At 48.3% G+C, this 26,882-nt stretch overlaps 1 long non-coding RNA gene across 1 annotated transcript; it reads left to right on the forward strand.

Annotated features, from left to right (window-relative positions):
- Window positions 1-15,726: 15,726 nt before the first annotated feature.
- LOC135981490 (uncharacterized) lies at window positions 15,727-22,192 on the forward strand. Its single transcript, XR_010598527.1, has 2 exons — window positions 15,727-16,493; window positions 19,770-22,192. It is a non-coding gene; the product is annotated as an uncharacterized LOC135981490 (long non-coding RNA).
- The last annotated feature ends 4,690 nt before the right edge of the window (window positions 22,193-26,882 follow it).

The following is a 26,882-nucleotide window of genomic DNA, read 5'->3' on the forward strand; positions in this document are numbered from 1 at the left end:
GTAAAATGAGCGCTAAGAGGATGCAACATGTTAGCAGTAATATTTAGCACAGGTGTAAATGGCAACACAAGGGTATGTGGCAATGGAGAATCTGACCCAGGATGTCTAATTTGTGTCTTGTTTCTCATTTGAGTTTTTTATGTGAAGAACTGGGAAAGATGAAATTTTTTGCTTCCACAGAAATTTGATTTTTCATGCATGGGTGTAGCAGGGTGGTTACCCGCTCCGGCCCTGACAGGGTTAAGGCCAGCCCTGGGAGAGGGCTGGGGCTGTAAGGAAAAGCGGAGGCTGGTTAGGAAAGCAGGTACAGCTGGGGCCATGCCCCAAACAGAGCACAGCAGGTCCTTATAAAAGGGCTGCTAGCTTGGCACTAGCAGTCTCTCTCCAGTCTTGGAGGGAGCAGGGCCTGGCTGCCTAGAGAAAGGGTACTGGGAGTGAAGCAGGGCTAGGGAAAGGCCAGAGGAGCAGGGGAGCTCCAGGCTGGCGACTCCCCAGGCTGCAGGGCCTAGTCCTAGGCCCACCCCTGAGGTACTGGGTGGTAGAGGAAGACAGCAGGTCCTACCCCCTTGCCTGTGATGACTGGCTCTTATACTGCAGTCTGCTCCAGGGAGCAGGGGCTCATTGCTGACTGGCAGTAGCCACTGGCTGAGGTAAGGTGGGATTAGAGGGTTGGGGTCCCTGGGGAGGGGAGACCCTGAGAGTGAGGGGTACTGCCAGGGGGCAACACCCCAGATAAAGGGGCAGCATTAGGGTTACCATATTTCAACAATCAAAAAAGAGGACGGGAGGAGCCCCGCCCTAGCCCCGCCCTAGCCCCGCCCCTGCCCCTTCCACTCCCTCCCACTTCCTGCCCCCTCAGAACCCCCAACCCTCCCCCCCATGCCTTGTCCCCTGACTGCCCCCTCCTGGGACCCCTGCCCCTAACTGCCCCCCAGGTCTCCACCCCCTACCTAAGCCTCCCTGCTCCTTGTCCCCTGACTGCCCCCTCCTGAGACCTTCCCCACATCCTAACTGGCTCCCTAGGACTCTACCCCCTACCTGTACCCTGATTGCCCCAACCCTTATCCACACCCCCACCCCCCAGACAGACCCCTGGGACTCCCACGCCCCATCCAACCACTCCCCACCCCGTGACAGCCCCCCCAAAAACTCCCGACCCATCTAAACCCCTCTGCTCCCTGTCCCCTGACTGCCCCCTCCTGGGACCCCTGCTCCTAACTGCCCTCCAGAACCCCACCCCCTACCTAAGCCTCCCTGTCCCTTGTCCCCTAACTGCCCCCTCCTGAGACCCCCCCAACCTGTACTGACTGCCCAAAACCTTACACCCCCAACCCCCAGACAGCCCCCCCCCGAACTCCTGACCCATCCAACGCTGTTCCCTGTCTCTTGACTACCCCCCCCCCCAGAACCTCCCTGCCCCTTCTCTGACCCCCTGGCCCCCTTACTGTGCTGCAGAGCGGCGCGCTCGACAGCGGGGAGGGGAGCAGGGTCGGAGCTCCAGACTGCCGGAGGCCGAGGCGAACGGCCGGCCGGTGATCTGCGAATGCAGGGGGGAGGGAGGGAGAGAGAGGAGGGGAGTGGTGTCAAGTTGCAGGGGAGAGGAGGGGGAAGCGGAGGAAGGGCTCAGGCTGCCGGAGCCCCCTGCGAGTGGCACGATCCGGCCGGCTGCCCTGTAAGCCGCGCACGCTCTGCATGGGGGGGGGGAAGTCCGGACATTGACAAATTCCCCCCGGACGCTATTTTTAACTGAAAAAAGCCGGACATGTCCGGGGGAATCCGGACGAATGGTAATCCTAGGTAGCATCCCAGATAATGGGGCACCGGGGTCAGGGAGGGCCCAGCGGCAGCGAGACGTCAGCCTAAAGAGAGCGCTCCAAGGCTGGAAAAAGAGCTAATTCCCAGGACACCAGCAGGAGGCGCCGCAGGGGTGAGTCTCGCCCCATTACAATGGGCCATACGAGAAAAGAAGGGGGAAGAGAGACATGCTGGGAAAGCGTAATATAAGAGAGAGAAGAAAAGTGGCAAAAATAGACTATTTTGAATTACATAATGTCAGTGTAAAATATGGTCTCATAACAAAATCATCAACAGTCTGTATTTTCATACTTGTGAAAAGATCATGCTACTTACATGGTCTACACTATAGAGTTAGGTTGACATAAGGCAGCTTATGTTGACCTATGTCAGTGTCTACACTACAGCCTTGCTTCCACTGATTTAAGTGCCCCACTACACTAACATAATAACTCCACCTCCACGAGAAGCATAGGGCTTATATCAGTGTAGATAGGGCGACGTGGGGCTGTCTTGTCAATTTTACAGCTTCCCATGGGGAGCTAGGATCCCGGGGGCAGCAGGGCTCCCCAGCCAGGGTGCTGCTGGGTCTCCACTCCAAGCCAGGCTGTCACCCAGGTTCCCAGCTAGGACTGCTCCCCACTGGGACCCCTGCTGCCCCCGGGATCCCAGCTCCACACTCCCCCCTGGGAGCATGGCAGCCCACTGGACTCTGGGTACAGATCTTCTTGACGGAGGCAAGAAGCCGCAGGCAGTTTCTCCACTCCCCGCACCACTCCCAGCAAGTGGAAAGGTGAGAAGCCCTGGGTGAGGGAACCAAGAGCAGGGCCGGCTCTAGGCACCAGCAAAACGAGCTGGTGCTTGGGGCGGCACATTTTTAGGGGCAGCATGGCCGGCGCCAGAATGCCGCCCCGGCCGCCCTAGCACACCTCTGCTGCTGCTGCCGCTCGCGCACCACGGCACGCGAAACAGCTGATTCGCGCGCCACTGCTCGCCCTCCCTCCCAGGCTCTCAAACCCGGGAGGGAAGGGGAAATCCTGAGCGGCCGCGGCACGCGAAACAGCTGATTCGCGTGCCGCTGCCCCCCTCCCTCCCAGGCTCTCAAACCCGGGAGGGAGGGGGAGATCCCGAGCGGCTGCGGCGCGCGAAACAGCTGATTCGCGCACCGCTGCTCACCCTCCCTCCTAGGCTTGAGAGCCTGGGGGGAGGAGGCAGGGCTGGGGATTTGGGGAAGGGGCGGAGTTGAGGCGGGGCAGGGGGGTGGGGTAAGAAAAAAACAGGAGGGGGCAGCCAAAATTGATTTTGCTTGGGGCGGCAAAAATCCTAGAGCCGGCCCTGACCAAGAGATGGCGGCATCTGGGCTCCAGGTGGGGATCTGAGAGCCCTGGATCTCTGCTCCCCACACTGCTTCTCTTCAGTCTGTGAAAGCCTTCCTGGTGAGGATCTAACATAGGTTGATTTAAGATTGTAATGTACAGGACCGGCTCTAGGCACCAGCAAAGCAAACACATGCTTGGGGAGCAGCACATTTCCAGGGGCGGCATTCCAGGCCGAAGTCACAGGAAGATTAGCCCAGCCTGACCTCACTACAACGCCCCTGGGCTGAGGGAGGCCAGCGGAAGCTGGGGCTGCATCGGCGCCGTGGGACTCAGCGAGGAACTGGCCGGTGGGGCGAGCGCAGAGTGGGATAATCCCCTTCTGCCGAGCGTCCCGGGCCCTGCCCCGCCCCACTGCTAGCGCGGTGCGCACCACCCGCAGGGCCGGGCCCCTACGCGGGCAGATCCCGCGATTCACCACTAGGTGGACTGCGCTGGGCAGCGAAAGAGCGAGGTTATTGCTCTCTCACCTGATTGGTCAAAGCACCCTCCAATCAAAGACAGCCAGCTCGCCTCTTCCTGAGCGCCCCGTCCCCTAAAGTTGCAAACTCCCGGCTCACCGTCCCCGTCTACCCCCCGCACCTCTGTGCCAGGCAGGAGGATGGGGCGCGCAGCTGTGCCTCTGTGCTCCCATCATGGCAGCAGCTGCTGCTGGGAGAAGCTCTGCCACTGCAGCTTCTCCTCCTGCTGCTCTTGCAACTAGCGGAGGGTCCTCCAGCCCCTGTCAGTGCAGAGAGGAGCCTGGTTTGGGGGCCCGGTCTGGAAGGGGAGCTCACGATGCCCGTCAGGTATTTCTACATCCAGGTGGTCATCCCAGCTGGACAGAACTTCACCCACTCCCCCCTCTCCCCCCCCCCCCCCACACACACACAGGTACTGTGCATGCATCTGCTCTTTGCCCCGCCCCTGGTTGTGGCTAGGGGGACCAGATGTCCTGATTTTATAGGGACAGTCCTGATTTTTGGGTCTTTTTCTTATACAGGCTCCTATTACCCCCCCATCCCCCTGTCCCGATTTTTCACACTTACTGTCTGGTCACCCTAGTTGTGGCTTTTGTTCTCCAGGCTGTGATCTGAGCCGCAAGCCGGCTCAGGGGGGTCTGGGGCTGAGAAAACTGTCACCTGAAGGAGTTGACTCAGGATGAGAAGCGGATCCAAAGACCCTTAAGTTTTTCTCCCTACTCTTTCCCCTTTCTAGCGCCTGAGACGTTTGGTGTGCTCCACTAACCCATGATCAATCACTGCTGCTTTTTCATGTTGCAACGTCAGATGAATTTCACAATAATACACATGTTTAAACACAAAGTCTCACTCTGTGATAAGCTCACTGAAAACATTAAAATCCTATATTCATAGAATCATAGAATATCAGGGTTGGAAGGGACCTCAGGAGGTCATCTAGTCCAACCCCCTGCTCGAAGCAGGACCAATTCCCAACTAAATCATCCCAGCCAGGGCTTTGTCAAGCCAAGCCTTAAAAACCTCTAAGGAAGGAGATTCCACCACCTCCCTAGGTAACCCATTCCAGTGCTTCACCACACTCCTAGTGAAAAAGTTTTTTCCTAATATCCACCTAAACCTCCCCCACTGCAACTTGAGACCATTGAAAACAGTCTAGATCCATCCTCTTTGGAACCCCCCTTCAGGTAGTTGAAAGCAGCTATCAAATCCCCCCTCATTCTTCTCTTCTGCAGACTAAACAATCCCAGTTCCCTCAGCCTCTCCTCATAAGTCATGTGCTCCAGACCCCTAATCATTTTTGTTGCCCTCCGCTGGACTCTTTCCAATTTTTCCACATCCTCCTTGTAGTGTGGGGCCCAAAACTGGACACAGTACTCCAGATGAGGCCTCACCAATGTCGAATAGAGGGGAATGATTACCTCCCTCAATCTGCTGGCAATGCCCCTACTTATACAGCCCAAAATGCCGTTAGCCTTCTTGGCAACAAGGGCACATTGGATATGAGTCAACAGCTTCTTGTCCACTGTAACCCCTAGGTCCTTTTCTGCAGAACTGCTGCCTAGCCCTTCAGTCCCTAGTCTGTAACAGTGAATGGGATTCTTCCGTCCTAAGTGCAGGACTCTGCACTTGTCCTTGTTGAACCTCATCAGGTTTCTTTTGGCCCAATCCTCTAATTTGTTTAGGTCCCTCTGTAGCCTATCCCTTCCCTCCAGCGTATCTACCACGCCTCCCAGTTTTGTGTCATCTGCAAACTTGCTGAGAGTGCAGTCCACGCCATCCTCCAGATCATTAATGAAGATATTGAACAAAACCGGCCCCAGGACCAACCCTTGGGGCACTCCGCTTGAAACTGGCTGCCAACTAGACATGGAGCCATTGATCACTACCCGTTGAGCCCGACGATCTAGCCAGCTTTCTATCCAACTTATAGTCCATTCATCCAGCCCATACTTCTTTAACTTGCCGGCAAGAATACTGTGGGAGACCATATCAAAAGCTTTGCTAAAGTCAAGGAATAATACATCCACTGCTTTCCCCTCATCCACAGACCCATTATCTCCTCATAGAAGGCAATTAGGTTAGTCAGGCATGACTTGCCCTTGGTGAATCCATGCTGACTGTTCCTGATCACTTTCCTCTCCTCTAAGTGCTTCAGAATTGATTCCTTGAGGACCTGCTCCATGATTTTTCCAGGGACTGAGGTGAGGCTGACTGGCCTGTAGTCCCCCAGATCCTCGTTCTTCCCTTTTTTAAAGATGGGCACTACATTAGCCTTTTTCCAGTCATCCGGGACCTCCTCGGATCACCATGAGTTTTCAAAGATAATGGCCAATGGCTCTGTAATCACATCCGCCAACTCCTTTAGCACCCTCGGATGTAGTTCATCCGGTCCTATGGACTTGTGCTCGTCCAGGTTTTCTAAATAAACCACTTCTTTCTCCACAGAGGGCTGGTCACCTCCTCCCCATACTGTGCTGCCCAGTGCAGCAGTCTGGGAGCTGACCTTGTTCGTGAAGAGAGAGGCAAAAAAAGCATTACTCTTCTACTGGCCAGTGTGTCTTTCCATGTAACCCTGCATCTTCTCTCCAGTTTCCTAAATAATAGGAACAAAACAAAACAAAAAACACTGCAAAGTGCAAACATGTAAAAGACAAAAATAAGGGGGGGGGGGCAAAAATGTTGCTTGGGGGGGCAAAAAACCTAGAGCCGGCCCTGGTAATGTAGACATGGCTAAGTAAACCCAGAGTCCTAAATAGACTATACTAGCAGTCTCTTACCAACTCTAGAATGTGGGGTTTTTTCCAGTGGAACTTGAAATCCACATGATTAAATACAGATGACAGGAGACTTTTGTCAGGTGTGATGAAGTTGCATCTCCTCACCACGATTTCACACATGAATTCACACATCCATCAGCATCTGAAGATTCAATGCAAAGAAGTCTGAAATTGCTGTTGCATTTTAACTGAGACAAATTAAGATAAAAGAACTGATTGCAGATATGCCTTGCTGCATAGAAATAATTTATATGTGAATTGCATTTTGCACAGAAAATTTGCTAGCAATTGAGGATTATTTTTCCTTAGATTTTTTGTTCTACATTTTTTCCATCAAACCAGGATAATCATCCCCTCAATGTTGAGCAAACTTTTCGGCTATCACAATCAAATACTTAGGGTGTGATCTAGCGATTCTGTTTCGACTCAACAAAGGACTCCTATTGTATTTTCATAATAAACTTTTTTGTTGAACACATTTTTCTCCTTTCAGCAAGTTATAAGTGTATCTTTATTCAGTATATTAAAAATGTAAGTTTAGTCCAAGTGGATTATACATCAGTTTCATGGGCTGAATCTCCTATGTGGCTTTCGAAGCTCATTTTGCAAACTTACATTTCAGACTATTAAAAATAAGGTGGTATGCTTTCTTTTAAAAAAAACATATTTTGATTACAGTTTATTATTTCACTTTGTACAAACATCAAGAAAAGTTAATTAACTGGCATGTTGTACTAGAAGATAGTTAAAGGGAAGCCAAAAGAGTAAACAAACATCTGCAAAGAAAAGTAAACTTGGAATAGAGCCATTTGTATTTTAGATGAAGTATCAATCTTGAATACAATTACAATTTAGTTGTTAGTGTGTCATTCAGAAATATAGTAGATATTTTAATGTTCTACTTTTCAAACTATGATGTAAAACTTTGGTAATAAAGGACAGTTTGAAGAAATGGAAGACCATAAAATGAAAAATGTAATACATCTAATTTGCAGAAGGGAGACAGACAGGCACATGAAGCATTAAATGGGACTGGTATCACTGTAATATTTTAGAAAAAGGCAAAATATCTGGTCCAAAGTCTCAAGATAATTGGGTAATACAGTGAGTTTGGATATACCAAGAAAAAAAGGACCTCATAGAATCATAGAAATGTAGGGCTGGAAGGGACCTTAAGAAACCGTGAAGTCCAGCTCCTTGTACCAAGGCAAGACCAAGTAAAACTTAGCCATCTCTGACAAGTGTTTGTCCATTTTGTTCTTGAAAACCTCCAATGATGGGGATTCCACAATGTCTTGAAAGCCTATTCCAGAGTTTAATTACCCTTACAGTTAGAAAGATTTTTCTTAATATCTAACCTAAATCTCCCTTGCTGCAGATTAAGATGATTATTTCTTGTCCTTGGGAAAAGATATTAATAAAGGATAAAATGTCTAATACAATACAAAATAGGATCAGACAATAGGACCATCTCAGCAATTGTGCTATGACAAACCCATGTAGCATCAAGATTAAATTATCCAAAAAGTCAATAAAGTTCTTCAGGCATTTTTCTAGAAGTGATATTTTTATATCACTCAGCAACTTCATAGTCGTCAGGTGACACACATCTCTCTGGTGGTAGTAGTACACTTTTCTTTATGAAAGATGTTTATTTGATTAACCTAACACAAAACTGCAATGAACAGTACTGCAGCCGCCTACCTAGTAAATAATCCACTAAATTGATGTATATGGACTCTTCTGGGATTATCAGATGTAACTAATCCACCTAGAGAGAAAAGATAATACCACAACTTGACATTTATTTCTCTAAATATGAACATTCCAAAAATTAAACTATGATTTTTCTTATTGAGTGTAGTACTGATCAGGAAGCAATGCATAACAAAAGGGGGTGGGACAAAATTTATTAGCTTCAGTGTGGAAGCTAAATCACTTCTCTGCCTGTCACATGACCTTGAATTATAAGTGTATCCGTTCACCAAGGTAATAGCTAGCCACACTGATGCTCTGTGTATCTTCACAATCAGAACTAGAAAACATTGGGCCAGTCTGGTGGCATAATGACCAGTGGTGGATTAGCCATTGGGCCAATGGGGTCCATTCCCAGGGGCCCCAGCCAATTGGGGGCCCCCCAGAAAAATGGGTGCCCCCATGCCGCAACCCGCTCCTCCCACCCAGCACTCCTGACAGGGAGCAGGGTCAGGGCGCAGGGGCTTCTCCCACTTAGCCAGCCGATCTGGCACTCCTGTTGGGGAGTGGGTCGGGGCGTGGAGACTTCCCCCACTCCCCCAGTAGAAGCACCAGTTGGGTGGGCAGAGCAGGGCAAGCCCCCACACTCCAGCAGGAGCACCAGGCAGGTGGAGCAAGCCACCGTGCCCCAACCCTGCTCCCTGGCAGGAGTGTGGGGGAGGCTCAAGAAGGCCCCCCCTTGCTCTGGCCCAGGGCCCCACAACACAGTAATTCGCCTCTGATAATGGCAAAGCAGAATGCTGCCAAATCTGGGTACTGAGTTTCCTGGGTTGACAGAAGCTAGGAGTGCTGCACAGACACCACATCAGCCTCTGGTGGGGAAGGGAAGAAACCCTGCTGACCGCCAGACAAACACACCTTCAGCCTGTGTCACTGGGGGAAAAGATTGCCTGGACATGGCACATCTGAGGGACACGGGACAATAAAAAAGAGAAAAATAAGGAGACACTAAAAGCCCTTTAGAAACAGTGAGAGGACACTGTGCCAAAGAGAGAGAAGTGTGGTTTAGTGGCATGAGCCTGTACACTGGGAGCCTGGAACTTCCAAGTTTTAATCCTGACTTTGCCACTGGTTCCCTTTGGTGGTCTTGGACAAGTGACTTAACCTCTCTGCTCCAGTTTTCCTGTTTGTAAACAGGGAGGTAACACCTATTTACCACACAGGCATGTTGTGAAAGTTTGGAAAGTGCTTCGAAAATGAATAGTGCTATATAAGTGTTGAGTATTATTATTATGGAGCTGAGAGCTAACTCTTTAGTAGCTAGCACTCAGGCTGTCTTGTTCTACACCGATTTCCATTTAATGGTTCTATTTTCCTTCAATGCATACCTGCGAATTCCTTCAGCATTAATGGGAATGATGTGTGCTCATCTAGGGGAGAACAGACCTGTATAATTTATCTCTCATTGCAAACCAGAAATCCTAACTCAGTAACACTGGCTTATTCTCTGGCCAGTGTGCTTGCATTGGATTACTTTTACATTTTCATCCATCATATGAATGTGTTGTAATAATAATCCCTTTTATATGGCAGTATCAAGGCATTGCTACAAGCCACAGGGAGCAAAGCCTGCTATAAGTAAAGAAGAGCAACTGTCTATATTCTTCTAAATTCCTTTACCTCCCTCCTGTCTCCCCCTTTATCAGACCAATCATGTTGAGATCAGTAGCATCAAGCATGTTGACTTCATCAGTCTGATCAGTACAATTTCTAAGCTGTTTTAAAAACTGATCTATTATGAATTACAAGCAATTTATGCTTAGCAGAATAAAGCATGGTTTCTAAAAGATGATGTGTGAGAACATTTTACGAAACATGACCAAGCAATGTTTTTAGTGCTCTTATAATTGTTAATGCAATCTATGCCTTGTGTAGATGTGTGGAATAATGTCAATGTCAAAAAGCAAATATATTTTAGCTGTTCCCACGTGTTACTGTCCACGTGATTCAAGGGAAGTACTGTAGAATTTATTGGTCAGATATTGTTACATTTTATATGGTCTGTGTCACTGAACACTAAAGTAGTAAAATATAGTGCAGAATAAGCTACATGCTTAGATACTGTGAGCACCTTGAAAAAGTTCTACTGGTTTGAAAGATTCTACCAGTACTAAAGGATTTTCCCATTTTAAAAGTAGGGAATATGGTTCCAGTCCAACATAGAATCGTATGCTGGAAGGGACCTCAAGAGGTCATCTAGTCCAGTCCCTTGCATTCATGGCAGGACTAAGGCCTTGTCTACACCGGCAAGTTTCTGCGCAGTAAAGCAGCTTTCTGTGTTGTCACTCCCGAGGTGTACACACTGCCAAGCTACTTCGTGCGCAGAAACTGCACAGTTGCAGCGCTGTAAAACAACCACCCCAAGAGGTGTACAGCTTTCTGCACTGTGGCTACAGCGCCGCAGTGCCAGTGTAGACACCCTGGTCGATTACAGCGCTGCGATTGGTCTCCGGGAAGTGTCCCACAATGCCTGTTCTCACCTCGGTTTGAACTCTACGGTCCTGCCCTCAGGTGACCAACTGTCATCCCCACCCCTTAAATTCCTTGGGAATTTTGAAAGTCCCCTTCCTGTTTGCTCAGTGATGCGTGCAGTGGTCTCAGTGCATCTTTCCAGGTGGCCATGCCTGCTCCGTGCACCAGGCAATCCCCCGCTTGGAGCAATGCCAAGCTGCTGGACCTCATCAGCATTTGGGGAGAGGAGGCTGTCCAGTCCCAGCTGCACTCCAGCCAAAGGAATTATGATACCTACGGACAGATTTCATGATGCATGACAGAAAGGGGCACATTGCAGTGCAGGGTCAAAATGAAGGAGCTGCGGAACACCTACCACCAGGCATGGGAGGCAAACCGCTGCTCCGGAGCTGTGCCCACGAGCTGCCAGTTCTACAAAGAGCTGGACGCGATACTCCATGGTGACCCCCATCTTCTCTGTGAAGGCCACTGTGGATACTTTGGTGGCTCGTGTGCCAGTCGAGAGTGGACCGAGCCAGGAGGAGGAAATCTTGGACGAGGATGTGGAGGGGGACCCACAGGCAGAGGATGACTCAGAGGTCAGAGATGCATGCAGCCAGAAGCTCTTCTCTACCCAGTCACATCTGTCGGATCTTGGTGAAGCGCAAACAGGAGAGGAGGCTTTGATTTTGGGAATCACTAAAGCGAGTTGTAGAGGGCAGGAGGGTTGCAGAAAGCAGGCGTGTGTCTGTATGATGCACATACCACCACATGCCTACTCTGAACAGCGGAACAGGATGTTGATTGACTCCCTCATTTCATGGGAATCTGCCTCAGAGATCTCCAGGACACTCTCATGGAGATACTGGGCAATCTGCTGCTGCAGGTTCTTTGGCAGCTGCTTTGTTTCTTGCCCCATTTAGGGTAACTTTCCGGCATCACTCAGTGGGGGGGAACCATTGCTGCACACTGGCGAGTCACATAAGGGCCAGGGCGGAAGCCACAGTCTTGGAGAAGACCCTCCCTTGATTCCCTGCTCACCCTCAGCAACAAGATAACTTCCATAATGATCACAGCCTGTGGAAAATGTGGAGACTGGAATGATTACCAGGCCCCCCCTACAGTGCTGGCTTTTCCCCAAGAGCCATGTGCCCCAGGTACAGTACGGTCCTGGAACACTGATTTCCCCTGCCCATGCAGTTACTCACCATTTTGGGGGTCTTGTGGCTCATGTGTGCTTGCCTGGGGTCAGCCAATTAGTGACAGGTATGTGAATAGTGGCTGTGTATTAAAATCACTGAATCAGTGGTCTGTGTGTTGCAAACAATACTGCTTCTGTAAAATGTTGCATTTTGGCTTCACAGAGGTGACCTTGGGAGCCCAGCCTCTCTCTTTATTAACACCAGCTGAATGGCTGCACAGAATTAGAAAGCGGCCATGAAGAACTAAAGAGGACTTTCTGCGTGAGGTCATGATGCGCTCCGTGGCCAAAAAACAAGAATTGAAGGAGTGGCAGGACAGCGGGAAGAGGGACCGAAAGGAGAATGTGGCACACCAGAACGAAGCCACGGAGCGGCTCTTAAACGTTATGGAGCACCAAGCGGACATGCTCCAGGCACTACTAGCACTGCAAACTGAGCAGGTCTGCGCCTGCCCTCCCCTGCAGCTGCTGTCACAAAACTCTTTCCCATGCGCCCCCCAGACACTGCCAACGCACTCTTATCAACCTCCTGGTTCCAGCCTATACCAACAGCATTCCACTCCTCCCTCCTCACAGTTCAGCACTGCGGACTCCCAGTACCCACTCCACTCAACACCCATCCCTCTGCAGTTTAGCCCTGCTGAAGCACAGTACCCACTGCACTGTACTCCAAAGGAGAAAGTTGAATATGATACCTGGACATATACAAATCTTTAACCATCCTGGGATCCCACCTCCTCCTGGGACCCTCCCTTCCCCCATCCACCTTAGTGCTGATGTGTGTTTTTTGTTTGTTTGTCTCTCTCCTCAGGTTATTTTTTAATAAAATAATTATTTTGGTTTGATAGCAATCTTTATTCTATTAATTGAAAGCATAATGCATCGTCTGCACCAATCACAATCACCTCCTAGCATTACAAGCTTTCAGCTTCAAATTGCTGCCTGAAGGCATCCCTGATCCTTATGGCCCCGCGCTGCGGCCCTCTAATAGCCCTGATCTCTGGCTGTTCAAATTCAGCCTCCAGGTGCTGAGCCTCAGCAGTCCAGCCCTGAGTGAAGCTTTCACCCTTCCCTTCACAAATATTATGGAATATACAACACGTGGCTATAAGCATAGGAATATTGTGATAGGCCGGGTCCAGCCTCCCATATACGCAGTGCCAGCTGCCTATAAATGGCCAAAAGCACACTCAACAGTCATTCTGCACTTGCTCAGCCTGTTGTTGAACCACTCCTTGCTGCTGTCAAGTTGCCCCATGTATGGCTTCATAAACCACAGCATTAAGGGGTAGGCAGGGTCTCCCAGGATCACAATTGGCATTTCGACTTTCCCTACAGTGATCTTCTGGTCCGGGAAGAAAGTCCCTGCTTGCAGCTTCCTGAACAGGCCAATGTTCCAAAAGATGCATGCATCATGCACCTTTCCGGACCAGCCTGCGTTAATGTCCATGAAATGCCCACGGTGATCCACAAGCACCTGGAGAACCATTGAGAAATACCCCTTCTGATTAATGTACTCGGTGGCTAGGTTGTCTGGTGCCAGAATTGGAATGTGTGCGCCATGTATTGCCCCTCCACAGTTAGGGAAAGCCATCCACAATGTCACACACGTTGCCCAGAGTCACAGTCTTTCAGAGCAGGATGCGATTAATGGCCCTGCACACTTCCGTCAACATGAGTCCAACCGTTGACTTTCCCATTCCAAAATGGTTAGTGACCGTTTGGTAGAAGTTTGAAGTAGCCAGCTCCCACAGTGCAATCGCCACGCGCTTCTTCAATGGCAGGGCAGCTCTCATTATCGTGTCCTTGCGTCACAGGGCTGGGACGAGCTCATCACACAGTCCCAGAATGTGGCTTTCCTCATCCAAAAGTTCTGCAGCCACTGCTCGTCATTCCAGACGTGCAGGACGATGTGATCCCACCACTCAGTGCTTGTTTTCTGAGCCCAAAAGCAGCGTTCCACTGTGGTCAGCACCTCCATGAATGCCACAAGCAATCTTGTGTTGTAGCTACTATGCATGGCAAGATCAATGTCTTTGTCTCTTGCCTTTGCAGTTTAAGAAATAACTCATGCCGCTCATGATGAGTTAGTCAGAGCAAGCAGCATACTGGTCAACAGTGCAGGATCCAGTCCTGCAGACCAAAGAGGCGGAGCACGCAGTACACAAACCATTCAAAGATGGCACCAATGTGAACAGAAGCACAAGGATTACTGGGATGCTAAGCAGTGCATCATGGGGCATTGGGACAGGACACAGGATGCCCCACAACCCCCTCCGCCTTCTCACAACTCTTACCGGCAGAAGAGGAAGAGATGCTCTGTGTGATAACTGCCCAGAGTGCACCACTCCGAATATCTCTGCAAGTGCCACAAGTGTGAACACGCTATTGCGCAGGCAGCTGACAGTGTGAACACACCACAGTGGTTTTCCTTCAGAGCTCTCTGAGCGGCGCTGTAACCATAGGCACCTACTCCGTGGGTGCTCCAGAGCTGGAGCAACCATGGGAAAAAATTAGCAGGTGCTCAGCACCCACTGGCAGCCAAGCTCCCCCCACTCCCGCCTCACCTCCTCCCCCCCTCCCAAGCGCACCGCATCCCCACTCCTCCTCCTCCCTCCCAGTGCTTCCCGCCTCCCCTCCTGCCTAACAGCTGTTTGGCGGTGCTTAGGACTTTCCTGGATGGAGGGGGAAGAGCGGGGATGCGGCACGCTCAGGGGAGGAGGCGGAGAAGAGGCGAGGACTTGGGGAAGGGGGTGAAATGGGGGCAGGAAGGGGGCTGGGACTTCGGGGAAGGGGTGGAATGAGGCAGGGCGAGGACGGGGCAGGGGCTGGAAGAGGTGGGGCAGGAGCGGGGGCAGGGGCGGGGGCAGGGGAGGTCAAGCACCCACTGGGCAGAGGGGAAGTCTGCGGCTATGGCTGTAACTGCCGGCACTGTAACTAGACTCTGCCAGTGTAGACATACCCCAAGTATTATCTAGACTTGAAGTTAATGGGGCTCCTTGCATGCTTAAAGTTACACATGTACTTAAGATCTTAGGTGTATCAAGGCCAATCTCTGGAGCCAGCAAATTCTGTTACACTAGTGCAGGGGTAGTCAACCTACGGCACGCGTGCCAACGGCGGCACGTGAGCTGATTTTCAGTGGCACTCACACTGCCTGGATCTTGGCCACTGGTCCGGGGGGCTCTGCATTTTAATTTAATTTTAAATGAAGCTTCTTAAACATTTTAAAATCCTTGTTTACTTTACATACAATAGTTTAGTTATATATTATAGACTTATAGAAAGAGACCTTCTAAAAACATTAAAATGTATTACTGGCACGCAAAACTTTAAATTAGAGTGAATAAATGAAGACTCGGCACCCTACTTCTGAAAGGTTGCCGACCCCTGCACTAGTGGAACCTTTTAAATGTACCCCTCCCCACCCATTGTACTAAGGTGATAGACATTAGAAATACTGAAGACAAACAGAACTGACAAAACATGATGGAAACCCTTTTTTAAATTAATACATCAGGTCTAATCAGTAATACAGTGCCAGCACTGTAATCATCAGACAGTTGCAGCAGCAACAATGGGTTCTGGAGTAGGGGGCCTTCTTCCCCTCCCCCTTTCCCATGTTTGAGCAAGGTTCACCTGGACATTTTCTACTTATTTTAGCATGCAAAAGGTGTGATTTTTAAATGCTTTAAATCTTTATTCAGGGGTTGGGGTTATTGATAGGTTTGAGGTTTTTTGTTTTTTTTTTGTAAGTTCAAACTTAGTATGTGTGCAAACCCCAATGAGAAATATATATTTGTCTGAAAAAACATTCTGTTTGTGCATAATATATCATTATTCTTATTAATTTAAGTGCACTTCAAGTGCCAAAATCTCCTCTCAGTGGGGTGACATAGCTGTAACTGTTAGGCCCAAAAACCAAAAAACATGCTTATCTCGGCTTCTGCTTGTTATCCCAGTAAACATGCTTATCTCAGTTCTCACTGTCGTTTCCCATGCATGACGCTGCACGTATACAGGATGTATAGAAGATATATGGAAAAGGGGAGGGGGTTGGACGGACCCTGGGAAAGGAATGTGAAGGATGGGAAGCTAAACAGATGTATCCTGATTACTACTAGAACTGAATTTAAACAATGCATGGGTTAGCAGAATTTAGACACGCTAAGTTGTTTGTCTCTCTGTATAAAAGAAGCCCAGTTGTGCTTGTAAGGTGTGTTCCTCCCTCTGGCATGAGTCGAGGGGGACACCCGCTCAGCTGACTGATCAATAAAGAACTTGAAGCCGTCTTCTAGACTCCCGTGCCTCCTTGGGGTAATTGGGCAGCTCCAGGGGGAAACGAGCCCATTTGGCTAACAAATGGCGACTCCGCCGGGACTTCTCTCCCTGTAGAGGGCACTGACCGACGGCCGAGGGCGATTCCGAGGAGTGGCCACCTCGAGCTGTTGCTTTGCTCGGGCCTCGGATCGTCACAATCGGCCGGGGCGGCTGCGTCCTCTCTGAAGAGAACTCTGAAGGACATGGAAGCAAGACGGCTTCAGAAGGAGGGGAAGTCTGACTGCCGGACGCGGCCACTTCGGGCGGTAAGTGCGTTTACCTCCTGGGTTTGAGGAATAACGCCCCCGAGGTGTGGGTTGGACAGTGGAAATCCCCTGGGCAGCCTGTATACGGGAAGGTATGTTAACATTATTGTAGCTTTGTAAATGTCTTGTTGTTGTGTTTTTGGTTAAAGGGTAAGCAAATAACGGCCAATGAGTAACGTAACTAACTCCACAAGTCCATGAGCCGTTTTTAACAATTATTGGGACTTGGAGAAACCTCAGGGATTACTCTTGTTTCTGGGAGGGGTAATCTTGTTTCTCCTCTTAATGGTGTGTTGGAAACCGAGATTGTAACTGATTAAAGGATCTGTGTGAAAGATGAATGAGTGCTGCTGACAGGTCTGAGGCTTAAGCTGACTTCAGCCGCCCCAAGACTCCTGCAAGGGGAAACCCGATGACCAGGATATCTTGATTGCAAGGGGGGTCAGCCGAACCTCGTGACCCAGCGGATATCTGAGTTAGAACTAGATCTATACCTCTTCCCCCTCTTGATATCTCTGTCTCGGAAAACTCTGGGTAAAGCATAATGGGGTCCGGACAAAGCACCTTCTCCTGGACACCCCTGGGATGTATGCTGGATAACTGGAAGGCGTTTAGACGCCAGGCTAATTATGGAATTGTATTATGTAAAGACAAGCTTGTAAAATTCTGTACTCTTGAATGGATGACATTCGGGGTGGAATGGCCCGAGGGAGGGACGCTCAAACCAGGGGTTGTACAAGCAGTACATAGCATTGTGACCTGGGATGGGCATTGGGACCAATATCCCTATATAGATATTTGGCAGGACCTTGTGGCCAATCATCCCCCATGGTTGCAAAAATGTAGATCACAAACTATTAAAACCTTAATGGCCCGTGCCCCTGTTAGGAAACCCTGTTTCCCTGTTAAGAAATTTTGTCTGTGGGCTGTGATTCCCTCTGCCCCTGAGGGTAATCTCACTATGGTATATGTTCCCTTTACCACTAGTGATCTATATAATTGGAAGCAACAGAATCCCCCGTTCTCGGAAGAAAGGGGCCCACGTTTTAGCCATGGCCCAAAGGAAAGGATATGAAGAAAGGGGGGACAAAGTTAAGGGACGGCCAGGGCCACCGGGGAAGGGGCGGGGCCCCTGCCTGGGTCGAAATCAGTGCGCTATCTGTAGGAAAGAGGGGCACTGGAAGACTGAATGCCCCCGGTGACAGGCCATGGGAAAGGAACGTAAAGATAAAACCCCGTCCCTTCCTATCCTCTACAACAGTACAGGACGTTCGGGGAGGAGTCTTCCCCATAGGGGGGTCGGGGAACCCAGCGGCCCCTCCTGACAGCACAAGCTGCCAGCCTGGATCCCACAGTAAAAATTAAAGTGGAGGGCCGCCCAATTGAAGCCCTTATTGATACTGGGGCCACTCTTAGTTTGCTCCCCCTTAATAAGGCTCCCCGAGATAGAGCTCGGGGACGTGCCATAGTCCAGGGGATAGAGGGACAAACTACAGCTTTGGAAAAAAACTTTGCCTCTCCTAGTAAAAATAGGGGACCGTCAAATTTCCCATCAGTTTGTTTGCAGTCCCTCCTGCCCCATAGCGCTGCTCGGACGAGATATCCTCACTAAATTACAGGCGGAGATCTCATTCGATAATGGGACAATGGAAGTCAGAATCCCTAAGCAACTAGCCTCTAATTACCAAATGGCTCTCATAAATGCTAGAGATCACTCCCTGGAATGTAAGGGAAGTGATGGAAGCCAGCTGCAGGGGGTAAATCCCAAGGTCTGGGCAGAGGAAGGAGGCGTGGCCCGAGCCAGGAATGCTACACCAGTGCATATTTCCCTTAAGGAGGGAAGCAGCCCAGTCCGAATTCGACAATACCCCCTTAAGCTAACCACTCGGATCGGGTTAAAACCCCTGATTCAAAAGTTTTTGCAGTACGGGTGGTTAAAGGAAGACACGTCCCCATACAATACTCCAATAATGGGGGTGCCTAAGCCTAATGGGCAGTATCGGTTGGTCCAGGACCTAAGACAAATTAACAAGTTAATAGCAGAGACTGTTTGCCTTTGAGTGGGAGGACCCAGGTACCCACTACAAAGCTCAATAACTTTGGACTGTTGTCCCACAAGGACTTACCTGTGCACCCGAGATTTTTGGCAGCCAGTTAAAAAGGGACCTCACCCCATTCCTGGCTAAACACCCTTCATGTAACATAGTTCAGTGCTGCGATGATCTGCTCTTGAGTACTGAAACAAAGACAGTCTGCAAGGAGCAAACTGTAGAGCTCCTCAATCACCTTGGGGTACAGGGATATAAAGTATCAAAGGAAAAAGCTCAGTTGGTTAAGCAGCAGGTCACCTTCCTTGGATACCACCTCTGCCAAGGGAGTCGCAGTTTGGGTAAAGAAAGAATCCAGGTTATACTTAACAGCCCTCAACCCCGGAACCCCCGAGAATTAAGGGCTTTTCTGGGATTGACTGGCTTCTGTCGACTCTGGATCCCTGACTATGGGGGAAAAGCCAGACCACTATATGAGTCTTTAACTAAAGAAGGTCTGCTCCACTGGAAATGGACCAGGGAAATGGAAAAAGCATTTCGAGAGCTTAAAGAAGGCTTGGTTCAGCCTCCCGCTCTAGCCCTCACAGATTCCCGGAAGCCATTCACCCTATACGTTCCTGAAAGAGGAGGGGTGGCAGCTGGAGTCCTGTGCCAAAGGTCAGGGCTAACCTGGCGACCCATTGGATACTATTCGAAGGTCTTGGACCCTGTCGTCAAGGGGTGGCCTGCCTGTTTATGGGCCGTTGCAGCAACCGCTCTCCTTGTACAGGAGGCTGAAAAGTTTACCCTGGGGGGGGACACTGAGGTTGTGGTTCCCCACGGGATACCTCAAATACTGGGGACAGGCGCTGGGGAAAAGCATCTATATCCCAGTCGACATACCAGATATGAGGTAGGGCCCTTGCTAGCCCCTAACTTAACCTTTAGAACAGTTAGTTCCCTCAACCTAGCTACCCTATTGCCTGACCCTTGGGTTTCCTATGAGACCAGCCCCACTCATGACTGTATTGAAGTCTTGCAACAGGTGTCCCAGGCACTCGGTATACAATGGAAGTTGCATACACCCTGGAGGCCGCAAAGCACGGGACAGGTGGAAAGAATGAATAGAACTCTCAAGGATACCCTCACTAAACTATGCACAGAGTCTAGTTTAAAGTGGCTTGATGCGTTACCACTCGCCCTTACCCGCATTCGAAGGGCCCCACGTAAGGGTCTTAAGCTTTCACCATTATCCCGGGGTTCCGGGAGGATGTAAACTGGGAAATGGGGAAGGACTCCTTATGGAAACAGGTCTCTGGGTTGCAATCTGTTTTGTTACAGCTGCATCGAAGCGGTGCCTTTTCAGGCCCTTTCCTTGGACCAGCCCGTGTACCCGTTCCAGATCGGTGATCACGTCCTCGTCAAGAAGTGGAAGCGTGAACCCCTTACACCACGGTGGGACGGCCCGCACACTGTCTCGCTCATCAGCCAAGCTGCAGTCAAAGTTCTTGGGAGTGACAAATGGACACACTATACGCGGGTAAGGCGGTTTCTGAACCCTAACCCGGAAACTGAACTAGCGGAAGAGGACACCAGCCCTCTGCCCACCCCGGCTCCGGACGCCCAGGGTGGCACAGGTGAAGACTCCACCTGGGAGTATCAGTACTTGGACGGACTAAAGGGACTGTTTAGAAAAAGATAATGAAATTATTGTTAATATCTTTGTTTATGTGCTTCCACCACTATTATGGTTGAGAAAATAGGTTTTTACAGCTGGGGGAGACAATAGCAAAATCCATTAACCTCAGTAACTGTTGGGTATGCGGAGGCCCAGAGGAATTAAATGAATGGCCTTGGGTAGCCCAGCCGGTACAGCCCAAATGGTGGCTCAGCAATTTGAGTATAGTCCACGATGGAACGGGGGTTTGGACTGAGGATAGTAGCCCCTGGCGACTGTATTCTTCTGTAATGGGTATTCTCTGCCTTAATCGGATAAGGCGGGAGGGAGTGTACTTGGGAGAAAGCAAGTGTGATTGGACTCTATCCCCAGGGTTTGATTGCTGGGACCCTTATTGTCATCTGTATGACTGCTCTAAATATCAGGGGCAAAGGAACCAGACCCATGTGAGGCTCACCAATAATAGTTGGGTGAAATGCTCCAAACAATACTACCCTACGGCCGAAGGTTGCAGGGCGGTAGGACAGGATGGGTTCTTTGACGCCCTATTCACGAGTTGCCAGCTAGACAATACCACTAGCAAGGACCACGTGGTACAGTGGTTTCAAATGGGCATGGCAGAATCAGAATGGAACTCGAGTATGGGGTTTTAAACAATTCTGGTCTAGCACCAATCAGCCAAAATGAGGCTGCGATTGTGTCTGGAAAGCAGGAGCTGGGGCGTGGAGATGTGATTATTGCAGTTCAGCTGATGGAATGGTGGGGGGACCTTTAGGGCCAGGTAATCCTTTATATTTTGACCATCTAAAGGACGATGAGAATGAGGAAACCTGGAATGGCCCCTTTGCTAATGGAACCTGGGCTCTAAAGGGCCATTATTGGATCTGCGGGTCCTATGCCTACTGAAGATTGCCTCCAAATTGGTCTGGGATATGTTATGTTGGATATATAAGACCCTTGTTCTTTCTATTACCCCAGATGCAGGGAAATAAGTTGGGAATTAAGGTGTATAATAATTTAATTAAAAAGGCGGTTCGTGGATTCCACCCTGACCGCCGGAAGCTCCCAAACATGGGGGGCTCAGGAGTGGCCCCCTGAGAAAATTATAAAACATTATGGTCCAGCTACATGGAATCCTAATGAGTGGATCTCAGGAGCAAGGGAGCCCATTTACAACTTGAATCGGATAATTAGGCTGCAAGCCATTTTAGAAATAATAACTAATCAGACGGCTGCAGCTCTTGATCTTTTGGCCGATCAGTCCACTCAGATGAGGAATGTGCTCAACCAGCACCATCTAGTTCTTGATTATTTGCTGGCAGAAGAAGGGGGAATCTGTGCAAAATTAAACTAATCTAATTGCTGTTTACAAATAGATGATAATGAAAAGGCGGTAAAACAGCTAACAAAAGAAATGAGGAAGCTAGCCCATGTCCCGGTCCAAACATGGGGTGGGTGGAATATGGACTGGTTCACGTCCTGGCTACCGCAACTGGGATGGCTCCGAGAAGGCCTTCTTCTCTTTGTACTTTTTATTACAACCCTATTAACCCTAGCTTGCTTTGCTCCCTGTGCAGTTGCATTAGTCCGACGAATGGCTAATCAAATTATACACCAACAAATGATGGCCCTATACCAGCCGGTGAAGGCTGAGGATTGGGGGCCATAAGGCTCTCAAAATGCTTTTTAGGGGGGAATCTTGTTAGGCCCAAAAACCAAAAAACATGCTTATCTCGGCTTCTGCTTGTTATCCCAGTAAACATGCTTATCTCAGTTCTCACTGTCGTTTCCCATGCATGACGCTGCACGTATACAGGATGTATAGAAGATATATGGAAAAGGGGAGGGGGTTGGACGGACCCTGGGAAAGGAATGTGAAGGATGGGAAGCTAAACAGATGTATCCTGATTACTACTAGAACTGAATTTAAACAATGCATGGGTTAGCAGAATTTAGACACGCTAAGTTGTTTGTCTCTCTGTATAAAAGAAGCCCAGTTGTGCTTGTAAGGTGTGTTCCTCCCTCTGGCATGAGTCGAGGGGGACACCCGCTCAGCTGACTGATCAATAAAGAACTTGAAGCCGTCTTCTAGACTCCCGTGCCTCCTTGGGGTAATTGGGCAGCTCCAGGGGGAAACGAGCCCATTTGGCTAACATAACTGAGGAGAAATTAGCACAGAGAAAGAATTCTGATTTTCACATGTGTGAACATCCATTGCGGGGAGAGCCAGTGCAGTGTAACAAATACATACACATCCCACACACACTGAATTTATTATAATGTTATTTTTATTTTTAAAGTGTAAATGCAATAAATGAACCCTATAGGCTGGATTGTGATTTGCAGTACATGACGGAGTAAGGAAAAAGAAGAAGCCACTTATACCCATGTGAGCCTTAGCTCACAGTGGGGACATACCTCATTACTCCCTCTGGAGAGCATATAGATGGGGGATGGGCAGAGTCTTGACTCCACAGCCTCTACCTGCAGGCAGCATAGCTGTGCAAATGGGAGGAATGTTGTAATTTGCTACTCATTTAAACTAGCAACAAATTACTACCCCGTGGAGCAAGGAGGAGGCAGGGAAGGAATTGTGACTGAGAGGCACAGTGCCTCCTGGTGCCACTCTTGGGCAGTTCCCCTGGCTCAGGGCCCTGCCTAGAGCACAATCTAGCCCGATGTTAATACAGATTTATTGGTGCAATTTTACACTGTCAAGAACCATAGGAAAGTCAAACAAAATTCTCGTAGTAACTGGTGCTTGGCCAAACTGCACCGTTTATTAAAGGAAAAATAGTGATTTTTTTTCTCTAAAATTTCAGAATTATAGAGTCGTGTATGAAAAACAATAGAATGGTCTTGAGGTTACCATCATCCCTGGGATCATATTAACCAAGATGGAAAGAAGAAACTCATTGATATCCATGAGCACAGCGAGTGATTTTGAATGCCCTGTTTTTGTAAGCTTCAACAAAAATTCACAAGTTTTATGTGGATAAATAGAGCTTTGCTTTAAATTCGCTTTTTAATGAGTTTGTTGTTGTTTTCCTCTCTAAGCTGATGGGATCTGATATTTCTAGATAAAGACACAGCATGTACCCCTCCTCCCCCAATGTCATAAGAACAGGTGCTACTGTTCCACTGTCACCTGTGCACTGTCTCTCCTGCTCCAGGGACAGGAGTAAGGGGAATGGGAAGAAAAATTTCCCTGTGAGTCATCTCCTCTTTTTAGACATACCTAAAAGTCTCACTGACTAACTGAAGAAGTTTTTCTATAACAAAGAGGTAACGAAAACAAGCTACCTGGAATGTCCCAATCCAATTTGGCATTAATTGTGTTAGCTTGTTTTTATGACTCCTATTAGTGACATTTCTTTTGTTACTTTCAAGTAAACTTTTGAGTTAGAATAAACAGAGAGTTGATAACTGACAGGGCCAGACAGAAGCCAATGTGGGCTGCCTGCTGCTGCCAAGGGAAAGAAGCAGAGGAACCAAGTCTGGCTGCAGTCTGTAGTGGCAAGGAAAGAAGGTGGCTTTTGGCAGAAGGGCAGAAACTGCTACGATTCCCATGCTTGCCCCTGACAGCTCTGTAGAAGTGGTGCACCTGGCTCCTTGCACCTTCACTCCCTCACTTCCCTTCAGAGTCGCCAGCTACACCTTTAGGACCCCTGAGTTCAAAAGCAGTAACTCTACTGGTTGAGGTAAAGGAGAACTTCCAGTAGCTGTCATTAGCAGCAACATTAATATTCCCAAACCATTATGATTTGCTGTTAGTTATTAATGTATGGTCTGAGTAGCACAATTTGAATTTACTAGAAATCTGAGTTAGTGCTTTTTAGCATTCTGGCAGTCTCCATAGAGGTAATGGTAGCCTCTTCATTCTCCAAACCTATTTATAGCAGTACCAAATTACTTTGAGAACCTATAGAGTAAAAATAAAGTCCTCGTTGTTAAAAAGATACCAGCTGACAAATGCCTTGTAACATGGTGGGATTCCTCAGCAACAGGGTTTCCTTTTAGTTAAGATTTATGATCCTTGGAAAGCCTAAATTATCTGCTAAAACATAAAGGGAAAATCTCCAACTGCAAAATTACAAATTTCTTCGCTCTGAGAGCCAACCACCACCATTTGTGAACTGTGTCATTCTTCCACTGCATTTGACACTTTGGACAGCAGAAGTTAACAGCAGCATCAGTTTTATGGAATCTTGGCAAATGTGAACTATAACCTTTGCTTGATCTCAGATAGAATATGGTTATAGTTGGAATTTGCAGAGGATTGCCGTCTGCATTCTAACACCATTCCATTCCAAGTCTAGGCTTAATTCCCCATGTTTGTTTTCTCTGCGAGGGAGTAGGGCCATGGTTTATCAATGCTGAGTAAATAACCATCCTCTACCAATCTGCAATCCTCCTTCCTCTATCTAATTAGCAAGATAAAATAAAATATGTTTTTAAAACAGAAAGCTGGAGTGCTTGGAACAGAGGAGCTCCTATCTTCTCTTTAGAATATAGTTCTAAAGAAAAAAAAGAGAAGGTCACACTCTGCCAAAGAGATCTCTGATGAATGTGCACCAAGTGGCAACTTGCACACATCTGACTCTGCTTCTGCATGTTAACTGTTGTGATAGTGAAAAAGCTGCAATTCAATCTGACCACATCTCTGAATGAATCTGATGAAGAGGGTTCTAGTCCATGAAAGCTTATGCCCAAATAAATTTGTTAGTCTCTAAGGTGCCACAAGAACTCCTCATTGTTTTTGCTGATACAGACTAACACGGCTACCACTCTGAAACCAGCTATCTAGATTTCTAATAATTGAATCCTACATTACTACTATCTGTCTGTTTCTAACAACTGGTGTCCCCTCCCCTGGAGGGGTTCCTCAGTGTGAGAGAATACCAGGACATCTTCTGGAAGGAGGATTCCAACTATGGAATTATTTCCCTCCATTCCAGCTTGATGTTCTCCTTCCCCATGACTTTCATCCTCCTCAACAGCACAGAGACTGTCAGACTAGGGGTGGAACCCCTCTACTGTTTTCCAGAAAGTCTCCTCTATGTACTTCTGTCTCCCTTAGCTCCTTCAGTTCAGCCACTGTGGTCTCAAGAGCCTATATGTGGTCTCTGAGGGCCATGAGCTGCTTGCAACATATGCACACATACTCCACCTGCCCACAAGCTAGGTAATTGTACATGATACATGCAGTGCAACAAATTGGATAGATCCCACTCTGCTGCTGGGCTTTTGCCTGCATTATTTTTACTCTTGAAAGAGTTTGGTTGTTTGCTCTGGGGAGGAGGGGTTATTGGCCTAAGAATAGACTGTGTTTACTTGGTGTATCTGCCTCTCACATTCCCTCTCTAAATTCCCTTGCAAAACTCTCCTGTTTGCTAGCTTCTCTGGTCCCATATAACCTGGCTTTTTAAACCCCTGTTCTCCATGCATTATCCCCACCCCCTGTCAAGGGATTCTAAAAAGAGGTTAGGGATTAAAAGATCTAGGGACTCACTAGTAAGCTCTCAACCTAGCATAGCAAGCCACTTTGCTCAGTACACAGCCCCCAAAAGAGATCACACTATAATCTGCACGCAAGCACACAACAAACAAACAGACAAATTTACCCCATGGATCACGTAGTCTCTCCTCTTTCACCTGGAGAACTCCCTCACAAAACTCTCCTGTTTGCTGGTCCTATTCACGAGCTCCTCAAGTCGCTTTGAACCCCTATGCAGACTGTAATGGATAGAGATACATCAAAACCCAAAAGGCATACTGCAGTAATGGCAAGGGAACTTGCTAGTTATAGCTACCCTGAGCTAAACCAGCCTTGCAGACGAAGTCTCCATAAAGGAACTAAGAGGTTTTTTTAGAAAGGGAAACAAGCAGAGGAAGACAAACTTTTTGGCAGTGGTCTTGCCATTAAAAACCACCTCCTGAAATCACTGAAACAATTACCTGTGGACAAAAATGAATGCCTAATGACTCTACAACTTCCCATGGGAAAAATCACGCTTTGAGACTCTGATCAGTGCTTATGCTCCAACCACGTCTTAAGAGGTCTGAAACTTTTACACCAGGCAGACAATTAACTTTGCAGTTCTCCCAGTCATCACAAACCCAGAAGAAACAAAAATACAGAAGAAACAAAAGAGCACTTCTATCATGATTGGGATGACATAATTAAAGCTATACTCAGTGAAGACATGCTCATACCTCTCAGAGACTTTAATGCCAGAGCTGGAAGAGATAGTGAGGCTTGGAGTGGCATCAGAGAAACAGCAATGGTTTCCTCCTCTCAGTAAACATGCTGAGCATGAGCTTGTTATTACCAACACAATCTTCAAGCAAGCCGACAAATATAAACCTCTTGCATGCAGCCAAGATCAAAGCATTGGTACCTAATTGACTATGTCATTATATGGCAAAGGGACATCGAGATCACCAGAGCAATGCAAGGGGCAAAGTGTTGGACTGACCACAGGATGGTCAGAGCCATTATTAATTTACATGCTGTTGCCCATCAGTGAAAACAATGCTGAACAGATTAAACGGAAACCGAACAGAGCAAAGCTAAAATATCCATTTCTTCAAGAAAAACTGACAGAAAACTTAGAAGAAGAAATTGATAGCATTACATCATCAGCCAATAACGCATTCAAAAAGTGGAATATATTCAAATCAACCATTCTTCAAACCTGGGAAGAAACTCTAGGCAAAAATCAAAGACAGCATCAACACTGGTTTGATGAAAACGATGATGAAATCAAAAAGAT

The sequence above is a fragment of the Chrysemys picta genome, chromosome 2, assembly GCF_011386835.1.
Source record: "Chrysemys picta bellii isolate R12L10 chromosome 2, ASM1138683v2, whole genome shotgun sequence".
Classification (NCBI taxonomy): domain Eukaryota; kingdom Metazoa; phylum Chordata; order Testudines; family Emydidae; genus Chrysemys; species Chrysemys picta.